The sequence below is a fragment of the Mesoplodon mirus genome (assembly GCF_964341445.2).
Source record: "Mesoplodon mirus genome assembly, chromosome: 16".
Classification (NCBI taxonomy): Eukaryota; Metazoa; Chordata; class Mammalia; order Artiodactyla; family Ziphiidae; genus Mesoplodon; species Mesoplodon mirus.
In genome coordinates, this window is record NC_138992.1 from 39,119,447 (window position 1) to 39,134,134 (window position 14,688).

The following is a 14,688-nucleotide window of genomic DNA, read 5'->3' on the forward strand; positions in this document are numbered from 1 at the left end:
ATATGAATTTGGGGGGGGCGGGGAACACAAAGATTCAGTCTATAGCAGGAAGAGACCATTGAAATAAAGGCAAAAAAGTACTGGTGGACGTGGAGATATGCAATGAATGGTACTAAATATTTTAAAGTATCTGCAAGTAACAAGGTCATAAGACATCATGCCAATACTACTATTTATAAATGTCTACAGTTATCCATTTTGGTTACTGTGTCATCATATCTTTTTTCATACCTTACCTAATACCATTTTTTATTTTAGAGAATATTTTTGGCTTTAACACCTCAGAGTTTACAGCTGCTTCAAGCAGTTAGCTGTTCCAGGTTATGAATTCAAATAAGGAAGAGGACCAGATAAGACAGGATAAGGAAAAGAAAAACCACAGAGCAGGAGTACCTTATTATTAATGATCTGGTTTTGATTGAGTTATTGAAATAACAGGTTGGCTGGAGTGAAATTGTCTACAATTGTATTCAACAAATTCTAGAAATCAGAACATAATGAAGGTCCAGCAGCTTCAGTCTTGTCAAGCACTGACCGGGTGCCAGGTATGGTGATAAAGGATGTTATCTTGTTTGGTTCCCTAGAGTGGTGCTGGGTAAGGTAGTCACTGTCCATATGTGACTATTTAAATTTAAATTTTAATTAATTAACATTAAATAACATTTAAATTTCGGTTCCTCACTCATGTTAGCCATATTAGGGACCTACTGCAAGAGCGTACTGGGTGCTATATATAGATCATAGCACATGTGGGAGATATCAGGATTTTAATCCAGCTCTGTCACTTATTAGCTATGTGACCTTAACTTACTCAAGTTTTACCTTCTGAGCCTCAGTTTCCTCATCTGTGAAGTGGGACTAACTATGTAGTACAATTGCTATGAGGATCATAAATTACAAGTTCATAGTTTACCCAGCAGACTGTCTGCTGCATAGCAGAGGCTGATGGGGGTGGTGATGATGATGATGATGGGAGAAGAGAAGGATGAGTGGATTCAAATTCATCCTCAAAATGCTTCTGGTGTGACTATAAAGTATCTTGGTCACTCCCGTGACATAACTGTGTAAGGCCATGGTAGGAAACCTCCCCTTTTAGCACATTTCCACCATCTCCATAACACAGAGCATCCCACCAGGACACAGATCTCTTCAACGACTCCATGCACTTAGCGTGTTGCCCCACTTGCTCCTAAAAAACTTGTCAGATTTGAATGCACCACAGCCCAAAAGTTAAAAATTATAATTGCAATCAAATCTAAGATCAGCTTACTCTTGAGAGGGCAGCCTTCAGTGAAACCAGTCTCTAGCTGCAGTTTCAAGAGCCAGTGAGCAGATACTGGCAATAATTTCGGGAAAATAGCAGAGTTGCACTCCCCAAGACTACCTCTGATTGTACCCTTTCTCTTTTTCTGACCTCTTACCAACAAGACATTGTTTAAAATCCCCCTTGCTGTTAGAAAGCCAAAGAAACCACTCCTTTTGAGACTAACACACCTGCAATTGTTCTGTTTGCTTCTGTCACACCAGCCATTTTGCAACATCTGGATAAGTAGCTACAACACAGCATCTTTTCCTGTCTCAGGTCTCCGCCTCCCACTGACCACAGGGTCAAGTGTTTTGCTTAATTCCATGGCCTTCTCTGCTGCCTCTTCAATCAGTGCTGTCATTTCCCCAGTTGGAGGGTCAATGACTAGTCTGGACAATAGGTCTGCTATAAGCGAGTCTTTGCCTGGTGTATAGATTACTCATAAATCATATCCTTATAACAGCAATAACATTCCCTGTAACCTAGCAGGTGCGTTGCCTAGTGGTTTGTGATCTGTCTGGACAGTCAGGCTTCTGCCCAATGCATGTTTGTGGAACTCTCGTGGTGCACGTATCACTGCCAATATTTTTTTTCTTGCTTGCTCAAGCAGAATTTTTTCCCAGCCGAAGCCAGCATTAGAGATGTGCAAGTGACTACTGAACAGTCCAATTTCTTGCTGAGAATCTCACTATGGGCTCTCAGTGTTCTTGTACATCACTGGACAGTTATTTTGGTAATGCCAAATTAGAATTTGAAATAGAAGTGCAAAGGAACGCACATTTGTTAAGTGCCCACACTGTGCCAAGCGCTGTGCTCGTTACCTCGCCCGTGATATTTTATTGAATCCTCCCAGCAAACTCATGAGGTGGGTACTATTTTTAATCTCATACAATGAGGAAAGTGAGGCTATAAGAAGTTTAATACCAATACCAGTTAGTAGTTATCATGCTCTGATGCCAGTTATATACGACATTATCTCATTTAGTCCCTAGACTAGCTGCCTCATCCAAGAAGGTAACAACTAGTCACATGAGGCTATTGAAATTCAAACGAATTCAAATAAAATAAAATTTCAAGTTCAATTCCTCAGTCATACTAGCCACATTTCAAGTGCTCAATTGCTACATGTGGCCAAGGGCTACTGCCTTGACTCTGCAGGTGTAGGACATTACCATCATTGCCCAAAGTTCTCTTGACCAGTGCTGCCCTACAACAGTGCTATAGGTGGGGCCAGGTACTATGATACGCATACTACAGATGGGAAAATGGAGGCTTCGATTGATTTTGTGACTTGCTGAATAAAAGTAAACAGAGCTTGGGCATTAGGTCCAGGCCTGAACCCAGTTCCAGGAGCCTTGCTCTTAACCACAGCTCTGAGCTGTATACACAGTGGCATACCTAAGGACACACCACTGATACATGATGGTGGGGACTCCTGAGCAGAGGGTGCCTTGAGAATTCAGGGATAGCCATTGTGGCCTCACAGAAGACCCTTTCCGATAAGCCTTATCTCTGGTGCTAAGCATGCAATCCTCACCTCTGGCATTTCCTTGATCTGGTTTCACTCCTGAGGTTATCAGATGCCCTGGGATGTTTGCCTCCACCAGTTATGTGTACGTGCCTCTTTAAAGGTCTCTTGCTTCTGCAGGAGCCCATCTCCCGATCTCACAGTGTCATTTCTGTCCTCATTGGGTTGTGCTTGTCTTCCCCATCTGCCACCATCCCTCATCCTGGCTAGAGACTCCCATAAAGTCTTTATCATTCCCTGAATGACCCTGGAGGCTGACTCAATCCCAAATGGTAGTCTGAGTCTGTGACTCTGGCTTGCCCTGGGGAGCACGAAGAATACAGAGCAGAATGGGTTCCATCTGCTGTCGTGCAAGCTCTTTTGCTGGCTCAAGATGCAAGACTTCCTCTGGGGCCAGAAGAGGGGTGTGGCAAGTGGCCAGGTTACCTCTGTTCACTCCAGCCTTAGGCTTCTGCTCTTTTTCTCAGGAACCGTTGCACTGAGCCAGAACCTCTGCTTCCTCCAAGAGCTCAGTGCTCACCATGATACAAGACTTTCTCTGAGATCTCTTACTGTTGCAGAGCCATACAGTTTGTTGAGTGGCCTGACATATCAAGGGTCTGTCCTAGGCAGCTTGGGAAAAATAACACTTCTTGAGCCCTTTCTATGTGTCCAGGACTCTGATTCATATGCATGATTTCATTTGCTCGTCACAAAATCCTTAAGCAACTTCTTTATTACTCCCAGTTTACAGACTAGAAAATCAAGACACAGAGAAGTAATTTGCTCGAGGTCACAAAGCTATTTGGGAATTAATTGGGATTAACACTTTGAATCCTTATGCTGTATTTCCTCTTCGTTTACTCTAATTCTGTTAATAAGAAATTATTGTCCATGAATGACCAATGAGATGAACAAGCCTTAGAGAATAAAGACTTTTGTCTAGGATGTAGGTAATAAGTGACCAAGCTGGAGATGACAGTAAAAACATTAGTATATACTTTAACTATTTTTATTTATTTATTTATTTTTAAATTTTATTTATTTATGGCTGCATTGGGTCTTCATTGCTGTGCGCGGGCTTTCTCTAGTTGCAGGGAGTGGGGGCTACTCTTTCTTGAGGTGCACAGGCTTCTCATTGCGGTGGCTTCTCTTGTTGTAGAGCACGGGCTCCAGGTGCACAGTCTCAGTAGTTGTGGCGCATGGGCTTTATTGCTCTGCAGCATGTGGGATCGGATCTTCCCAGACAAGGGATCAAACTCGTGTGCCCTGCATTGGCAGGTGGACTCTTAACCACTGTACCACCAGGGAAGTCCCACTTCAGCTATTTTTAAAAGTCAATTTTATTTTTTTTTTGCGGTACGCGGGCCTCTCACTGTTGTGGCCTCTCCCATTGCGGAGCACAGGCTCCGGACGCGCAGGATCAGCAGCCATGGCTCACAGGCCCAGCCACTCCGCGGCATGTGGGATCTTCTCGGACCAGGGCACGAACCCGTGTCCCCTGCATAGGCAGGCAGACTCTCAACCACTGCGCCACCAGGGAAGCCCTAAAAGTCAAATTGTAAACAATTCAGCTTGAATGTAAAGAGCTAAGAATACAGTAAGAAGAGTGCTTTGTGAAATGTAAATCACTCTACAAATTTAAGGTACTCTTTTTTTGTCACAACCTCATCATTAATTGTGTTAAATATTACTTCTTGGTCATGTTCTTTAAGTTAGACCCACCAATGTCTTTTACTCTCATAACTGTTCAAAACCGAATAAAAGAAAAGAAGTCCAACAACAGGGATTCACTTAGGCTGCATTAATAGCACAAACAATATGACTTACCCTCGGCAGAAGTTTATTTCTCTCTTGTGTAAGAGAAGCTTAGAAGAGAGAAGCCCAGGGCTGAGATAGGGACCTTCTCTGTGGCCCTCATTTTCATGGGCCAAGATGGCTGCTAGGATTAGGGCTATGATGTCCACAATGAAGACAGCTGGATGGAGAAAGCAGAAAAAAAGCATGGATATCTTTCCCATTAAGAAGACTTTATTTGTATTTATATCCATTATACTATTAGGGGCCTAGAAAATGGAGTATTTAGGTTATGCAAGAATATGTCCAGCTAAAAGTCAATATTCTGTTTCTAAGGAGAAACATCAGTCTACAAATCTGCTAATATACAAGGTAGTTTAGGCCATCACCCCTTTTCTGGCTCACCTCCCAATAGGAAGCCCTTCAATGGCCTTCCTAGCTCTAACTCTGTGGGTCTCAGAAGCAACATAAATCATTATTTTCCCTTTTTCTTGTTCAACAGCTCATCCAGGGCCATTGCAGGACCATCTTCCTCTAAGAATGATCTTGGAAAGGAAATCACAATTCTCCTCCTTGCACTTCCTATTCTATAAGGTATCCCCAATTTTTAGTTTAACAGCACATTTGTTTGGAGGCAGTTCTCATCTCTCCCATTTCTTTCCCATTTTTTGCTTCTTGTGTCTAGATGACCACCATTAGACTTGAGCTTGGCACGACTTTAGTCTGAGTTAGATGTTAACACGCCAGTACCTTCGTCTTAAGCCATTATCACCGAATAAGTTGGAGCAGCAGCACTGCTGAGTAGAGATCCTTGAGAAAGTGCCTTAATTATGTTCAGTTAAAATATCAATTGATGGAACATTTGCCTTTCCTTACCTTTCATATAAGGGAGTTGGGAGTTCAATTAAATAATCTATCAAGTCACCGTCAGTTCTGAGATCTCCAATCCCTTGGCCTTGAATGGATGGGACCTGGGGGAGCCAGCAATTAGGATGCAGAGGCCAGAAATAGAGTACGACTGAAAGGGAGGTTAGAAGATGCCAGATCTCTTTACAATTTTTGTCAGTGTTTAGCTTTTCTCAATCTAAATTTGAATCGATCACACTTAAGGGGAGGAAGAGGGAGCAGATAGCTCTTCCTCTGAGAAGTGGCAAGTGCTTGGAGGGACAGTGTGCGTGAGCATCTATCTCATTGGATGAATGGGATGAGGAACACACCTCAGAGCTGCCTTCTGGGGTCTTCCTCTACCTCTCTGCCTGCTTCCTCTGAATCTCCATCCTGACACTTCTTGTTCCATTCCCTATATTTCAGTGTTCCCCAGGGTTCTAAAATCTCACTCAATATACTCTCCCATCTTATCCATGTTATCCACACAAATCTGTATCTCTTTCTGTTGAGCCCCAGACCCACAAAGAAGACTTCATAAGCCTCTTCAAAGAATATTTCTACAAACAAATGCACCCTCTTCCCCACAAAATATGCTCATTCTTCAATATCCCCAGTTTCAAATAGCTACACCACTGCCCTAGCTAACTGCTTGGTTCAGAACTGGAGAGTCATTTAGAGTCTGCCCTTTCCTCCCCACCCCTCCTCCATTGGCTGCTAATTAGCAAAGCCTCTCACTTCTGTCACCGTCTTCTCACCACCAAGGGCTCATCGCTTTTATCCACATCAATATCATAATTTCTGGTATTCTCTAATCCCTTTGCTATAAAAGAAACGTCCTTTAAATTATAGGCCTATTAATAATAGTGACAGCAATAGCAAAAATAATCACAACCACTTATTTTTTTCCATTGGGTGCAAGGGCTTTATACTTATTATCTTCAATTCTCATAACAACCCTTATTGTTTTACCCATTTAACAGATGTGAAAACTAAGGCTAATCAACAGCTCCAATGTCACCATGCTAGTAAGTAGTGGAGGAAGGATTTGAATTCCATTCTCTTCAGCTTCAGACTCTGTTCAGGTTTAAAATCCTTCTTGCCCTACCACTTGTCCCTCTCCTATTGCCTTCAAGATGGAATTTCAATATTCTCAGCCTAGTGTACATAGGCTGTGATGATCCAGCTAACTACTACTTCCCAGCTTCATCTTCTGCCATGTCCATTCATTAAGAACTGCTTTCAACTTCAAGACAATTCCTTGCCCTTTTGTGTCTCTTGTTTTTATAAATGCTGTTCTTTACCTGCAAAGGTCTTCCTCCATGGATCACACTACTTTGGATCAAAATATTCTATTCAAATGTCACCTCTCCTTCAAAGCCTGTCTGTCCTTCTAAGTCTGCTACTTCCACTTCTCCCTGAGCTAGCCATGATCATAGCCTTTATTATTCTAACTTTTCACTGTATCCCCTTTCCTTCTCTAGGCAGAAATTCCTTTTTCTTTTTCCTCTATTTCTCTTGTGCCTAGCACAAATGTACTGAGAACATTTTGTTCTCAATAATTGATGATGGAGATCATGATGATTTTCATGATGATGGTGGTGAAGAAAAACTGATGGTAATATATCTAAAAGGGAGGAGTTTTCCCCAGGACTCAATCTGGTCTTTCTTTAAGCTCTTCTTAAATCATCCTATCCAAACCCATGGATTTTCATACTTACTTTTATATTGATGACTCCAAAATTTTTGTCTGTAGGCTTAACTTCTCCCTTGAGCTCCAGATGAATATATCCAACTGTTTCCTTAATGCCTTCAAGTGTAAGTCTAATAGGCATCTGGGCCTTAACATAGCCAGAAGAGAACTCTGGAGCATTTTCTTCCCAAACTGTTACTCTTCCAGTCCTTTCCATCGCATTTAATAGTCCCATCTTTGACTCACTTGCTTTGGCCAACAACTGAAACGATTACCACTATATCTCTCATGCCCTACATCCAATTCATTAGCTAATCCTCTTGGCTTTAGTGTCTTCCAAAATAATAATAAACCATGCTGTATCCTACCATTTCTCTCCTTGATCACTGCTACTATTCAGGTGTAAGTCAAAGTCATCTTTCAATAACAGGGTCCCAACTGGTCTCCCTGTTTCCATTCTTGTCCCTCTACCATTCATACTCCACACAGCAGCCAGAGTGAACTTTTGTAACAGAATCATATCATATCATTACCCTTGTTTAAAATCCCCCAAAGGCATCCCATCATATTTGAAATTAAAATGTGCTATGTCCCCTGCTGGGATCTATGGGATCCTGCTGCCTACTTCCCTGACCTGATCTCCTCCACTGTTTCCTTCCAGCAGGATCTGGCCACACTGATTTTCTTTCTGTCCCTTGAACCAGATGAGCCTGTTTCTGCCTTGGCCAAGTGCACTTTCTATGTCTTGGCCTAGATTACACTTGTCCCCAGATCTTTGCATAACCATCTCTTCCTCCCTATTCTCTGCTTAGATATCCCCTCCTTGGAGAGGTCTCCTCTGAGCACCCACCTAAAATTACCCCAACTCCACCACTGCTCTTTTCCTCATTACCTTTCTTCATATGTTGCTTAGCACTGAGCACTATCTGATAGGAATTCTATTCACTAATTTACTTACTTATTTACTTTTACAGTTTTATTGTCTCTTCCCCCAACTAGAACGTAAGTTCCATGAGAAAAGGGACTCTCTCCCTCTCTTTCCTTCTCTCTCTCTCTCTCTCTATCTATATATCTATTTATATTTGTAAAGAGATTTAGATTTAAATTTTAGATATGTACATGCATGCATGTAAAGTCTCCCTGAACCTCTTTATGATATTAGGCCAACAACTCCCATAGACTGGAGTACAAGAAGTAAAGTCTTCTTCAATCTTTACTTGCCTTATAAACACCTCTTCAAAAACTATTATATATAGAATGGATAAACAACAACTTCCTGCTGTATAGTACAGTGAACTATAGTCAACATCCTGTAATAAACCATAATGGAAAAGAATATGAAAAAGAAATATATATCTATATCTATAGATATCTGAATCACTTTGCTGTGAAGCAGAAACTAACAAAACATTGTAAATCAACTATACTTCAATAAAATAAATTTTTAAGGCTTCCCTGGCAGCGCAGTGGTTGAGAGTCCACCTGCCAATGCAGGGGACACCGGTTCGTGCCCCGGTCTGGGAAGATCCCACATGGCACGGAGCGGCTGGGCCCGTGAGCCATGGCTGCTGAGCCTGTGCATCCAGAGCCTGTGCTCCACAACGGAAGAGGCCACAACAGTGAGATGCCCACGTACCGCAAAAAATAATAATAATAGTAATAAAATAAATAAATAAAATAAATGTTTAAAAAACCTCTTCAGAAAATCTATTGCATTTCAACTATTATTCTCCAAAATAATGAGGTCTGAAAAGCTAGTATTATGATACATGCAAAAAACTGGATGAAAAAAAAATTCTAAGTAAAAAAAAAAAGAAGTCAGTCAGAAAAAAGTATGTATTATATGATTTCGTTGACATGAAATTGAAAAATGGACAAAATTGATCCATGGCAATAGAAATTAGAATAGTGGTTACCCTTGAGTGCATTGACCGGGAGAGGACTGAGAAATCCTTTAGGATAGTGGAAATGTTCTGATCTAGACAGTAGTTATATGCGTATATACATGTATACAAATTTTGTCAATCTATACACTTAAGATTTTTTACCTTTTTTTTTCTATAACACTGCTGCAAAGGCAGCATTTTATTTATTTATTTTATATTTATTTTTGGCTGTGTTGGGCCTTCGTTTCTGTGCAAGGGCTTTCTCTAGTTGCAGCAAGCAGGGGCCACTCTTCATCACGGTGCATGGGCCTCTCACTATTGCGGCCTCTCTTGTTGCGGAGCACAGGCTCCAGACGCGCAGGCTCAGTAGTTGTGGCTCACGGGTCCAGTTGCTCCGCGGCATGTGGGATCTTCCCGGACCAGTGCTCGAACCCGTGTCCCCTGCATTGGCAGGTGGATCCTCAACCACTGCACCACCAGGGAAGCCCTTGACATTTTCTCATTGCATATTATCCCTCAAGCAATCAATTAAGACCAGTAGTAGTAGCCATTTAGTCACAAGGAACTCAGAGCCTGAAGAAATTTGGTTGAAAGTTTTAGGTAAGATTTTTTTTAGGATTCAATACAGTCTTAACTTTAGGAAAAAAATCTCGTGAACATATAAGGAGATGATGGTTCCAGCACATCAAGCTGTACCCTTCCTGTTAAAAGGAAAAATCTCCTTAAGCCTTTACATTTACTTGCTCCGTTCCCCATAGCTCCCAAGTACAATAGTGAATGTAAGCTACAATAAAAAGGTCATTTTCTTCTTTCAGCAACAGTAACACAAGTGGCTACATTTCCTGATTCTGGATTAAGTTCAAGATTTCAAATACAACTGGACTCGTTTCTGATTAGAAAGTTTGATATTTATCATAGACTTCCCTGTCTTCCATAACCAGTAGGAGAGAGATTGCAAAAAGGTAAACTGAAAGGGACCATTCTTTTATTCAACAATTAACCCCATCTGGGTAAATAATACGGCGTGGGGCACTTGAGCCATTGCTGTTAGGCTCTGAGTTCAGAACTCAACACGGCTTCAAAGCGGTGTCGATGAAACGATGACAAGATGCTACAGAAATGGCTTTTTATGTGGAATATAATGCGTGTCTAGTGTTACATAGTACAGTAACGAGGAGAAGAGGGTTGTAAAGACAGAGGATAGAGTGTCTGGAAGTACTTACCTGAGGGAAACACAATCTTGGTTTAGTTCAGGCCCTTAGGCCTAGAAACACAGTATATGGTCTAGAAACTTGAATATTCGAAAACAATTTCATCAAGGGTTGTAAGGTTTCCATCACAGGCAAATAAAAACAAAATTCCCTGGCAGTCACCAAGGCAGCCAAGAGCTGAGATGCTTCTGAAAACCTGAGCTTCATTCCCTCTTTTATCAGATAATTTCATTATACAAAGGGGCATATGTCTCTTAAAAGTATCAAACAGCACATTAGAACCGTGAAAGCCTGTCAGTCAACAAATCCTTTTGATAAAGATCGATCGCTCCCTGAATAAGGGGAAAACATAGTCCGGGTCAATCTGTCAGCAAACGCATTCAAAAATCTATACTCTGAATTGAGACAAGGAACACTAATAAACTGAGATTACTTTCCAAGAAAATATTTGGGTATCCCTACAAGCCCAGGCCTCACACCTGACTGCATTTGGCATCCCCGGGAAGAATAGGCCGAGTGATCCACAGAGGTGTGCAGGCATCTTTGGTTACTTCTGAGGCAGCCCTCGCCCGATTTCCACCCACCTGTATCACTTTTAGTAAATGGCACAGGGGTGGAAATTAGTGGGGGAACCTGCTCGAGACTCCAGCAGCTCCAATTTCTCAAGTGGCTTTTCTATTGTAATATGGGTATTCTGAGGCTCACATGAGAAACCCAGGGTCTGGGATCCACTTCAACAGTAAACGGTTAGGACAGACCCTCTGGAACAAAAAGGGCTTGTGCATCTAATCTCTGTCTGTTGCAGACATCTCCGGGGAGACCCATGAGGAAAACAAAACATGAAGAAAATAGATATGGATCATCTTTATGACCGAAGAAAAACAACTACCTTTGTTGGTTAATTGAGCTCTGCCTCCCAGGAGCACAAAGGGATGGAGCTAACACCTACTGAGTCCCTACTGTGCATGCTTTGCAGTTTGCTACCATTATCTCTTTGAATCCCAGGACGGCACTGAAAGGCAGATATCATTATGCCCATGTTACAGAGCTCATAGGAGGCATAGGTGGCCAGTGTTTCACCCAAGGCATTTAACTAATGTCAACAGTGGAATTTGGACCCACTGTGTCCTGTGTATCAGGCCTGTCTACCAGAGTGACTGTCCACCTCTGGCTTCCTCCTCAAATTGGTCCAGGGCCACCCACCCACCATCTCCACTGCCCCCTTCTCAGTGGTTGGGCTGACTCCTGGGCAGCAGAGGACACTTTGGGTTTTTTTCCACTTAGTAAAGAGACTAGCTCAAGGGCAGCCATGTAAGGAAGGACTGGATGAAGTGGAGGACAATCTGATCTACACAGTTGGAAAAACCATAGACCAAAGCCCAGATACACAGTTCAGAAACAGATGAGCAGAAATTCCTTTGTCTGGGTATTCACAGGGTCTATAATTTGGATGGATGATCAGAAGCCAGGGATGAGGGGAAGGGTAGGAGACAGAGACTCTGTGCTAGGGTCAAATAGACCATGCCAGTTTGCTTACCCAATCTCTACTTATCTTTATTGTAAGGAAAAGAGATGACTTAGATGTTAGAAGGACTGGATACAAATAAGAGCTTTGCATCAAATGTAACTGTGGGACTTGGGACAAGGTAATTTACCCCACTGAGTACCAGTTTCCTCATCTGTATATTCAGGCTAATGGCACCACCTGATGGAAGAAAAGTTAAGATTAAAAGGAATAATGCACAGGAAACACCTAGCTCAGTGCCTGGAATACAGTAAGCCCTCAGAAATCTTAGGCTTCTCCATTTCTTTTTCTAACCTCTTTAGGAAGAGCCAATTCCACAGTGACATTGGCCCTATGACCTAGTATGAGAAACTAAGTAACGAGTGATTGGGCTGATGAATTCAGACCCAAGATGTGCTGCAGCCCACAATGGAAGCATCATTTCTTGGGGGTATATTGGGGGCAACAAAGACTGATCATTTTGCTTCCCTGCCACACTTTGTGCAACAGCAGAGAGAAGTGCTCTGAGATTCATCTTGGGCAGGCATCTGACGTGGTACCTGTCTGGGCCCCAACTTTAAACACAGCATCCACACCCCATCAACTGTTGTCATCCTATCCTGAATGACAGCCACTGTCCCCACGCTGTGCCCCACCAGTCCTCATCCTAGTGTTCCAAGCCGTCATCCCTTGGTTACAGCCTGAATTCCCATTTGGCTTTTCAGTGGCATGGCCTGAGCTCATGAGCCTAAGAATAAAGAATGAAGGGGCAGGGTGGGGAGTGTACACATGAAAGTGAAGGAGAAAACCTCATATTTGAATGAGAAATGAGTGCATTTTACCTATTTTCTTTATTTTCCCTTAATAGTTTTGATGGAAAGTGATTGAACTTGGAGTTCTGGTCTATCAGCCTCCTTATGTGGCCTTGGGAAGTCACACAGATTTCTGTTTCCTATTAGTAAAATATGGACCTATCAGATACTATCTCTGAGGTTCCTTCTATTCAAGCATTCCATTCGGCTTTATCATCCATCCTTTAAGAAGATGAGGGAGGCAAATTTAAAGGTTAGGAGGTTGGGCGGTTAAGGTTAAGAGGTGGCACTAGACTTGGAGTCCTGGGTTCAAGACCAAGGTCTGTCACTAACTTGACATGCTCTTAAGTGAGATACTTCCCCTTTTGAGCCTCTCTCTCTCCATCTATAAAAGGAGAATTGTCACTAGAATTGTTAAGGATTCTTCAAATACTAACACTCCACAGTGGACTTAATAAACCAATAAATTCTAGAGCATAACTCATGTTTCACACCCTGTGCCAGATGTGGAAAAATTTTGTGGGCAAAGAACTAAAAACTCTAACAGGCATAAGTTTCCTGAAGCTCCCTATATTCCTGGTAGACAACAGAGGGCACTCTTGGCATGTGTGCATCTAAAGGGTCCCCAGAGACCCTGGTGTGAGCTACCATGGCATATTATTTTTCTGAAGTTAAAGTTTTTATGGTATGTCACTATAGAGGTTCTATCTGTCCCACTGGCCTGCCTCTTGCTTACTGAACCATATTTAATCTACATTTGGCCCTGGGTTCTCCTTACATAAATTTACTAAATTCTGATATTTATCAGGAATTAATCTGGGGTCTAGTCCTTCTGTATGTAAATTCTTATGCAAATACTACATGGATCTGATCTCTCTTCTCCTCCCTCTGCCCTAAGCATATTTTCACTCACTCTCATACTTTTACCAGGTTCCACATTATTTTATCAAATTAAAAAGAGAAATTTTAAATCCACAAAAATGGTATGAAATTCCAAAGTTTGTGTTGTCACAGTTTTTCCCAATGTGTTCTTTTGGGGAATAAAATCAGACAATGTGTAAAAGAGTTTCAGGAAGAGACAAGTAAAGCTTTATAGACTCTTCATAAAGTCAAGTGGATTGCTACATAAATGCCACATAAATCATAATCATCATGACTATATTTTAAAGGAGAATATTACTACAGGCACATTCTTCCTTTTCAAAAGTTCAGTTCTTATGAAAGAATGCTCAACATCATTAATCATTAGAGAAATGCAAATCAAAGCTACAATGAGATATCATCTCACAACGGTCAGAATGGCCATCATCAAAAAATCTAGAAACAATAAATGCTGGAGAGGGTGTGGAGAAAAGGGAACACTCCTGCACTGCTGGTGGGAATGTGAATTGGTACGGCTACTATGGAGAACAGTATGGAGGTTCCTTAAAAAACTTCAAATAGAACTACCATATGACCCAGCAATCCCACTACTGGGCATATACCCTGAGAAAACCATAATTCAAAGAGAGTCATGTACCAAAATGTTCATTGCAGCTCTATTTACAATAGCCAGGACATGGAAACAACCTAAGTGTCCATCATCGGATGAATGGATAAAGAAGATGTGGCGCATATATACAATGGAATATTACTCAGCCATAAAAAGAAACGAAATTGAGTTATTTGTAGTGAGGTGGATGGACCTAGAGTCTGTCATACAGAGTGAAGTAAGTCAGAAAGAGAAAGACAAATACCATATGCTAACACATATATATGGAATCTAAGGGAAAAAAAATGTCATGAAGAACCTAGGGGTAAGATGGGAATAAAGACACAGACCTACTAGAGAATGGACTTGAGGATATGGGGAGGGGGAAGGGTAAGCTGTGGCAAAGTGACAGAGTGGCATGGACATATATACACTACCAAATGTAAAATAGATAGCTAGTGGGAAGCAGCCGCATAGCACAGGGAGATCAGCTCCGTGCTTTGTGACCACCTAGAGAGGTGGGATAGGGAGGGTGGGAGGGAGGGAGACACAAGAGGGAAGAGATATGGGAACATATGTATATGTATCTGATTCACTTTGTTATAAAGCAGAAACT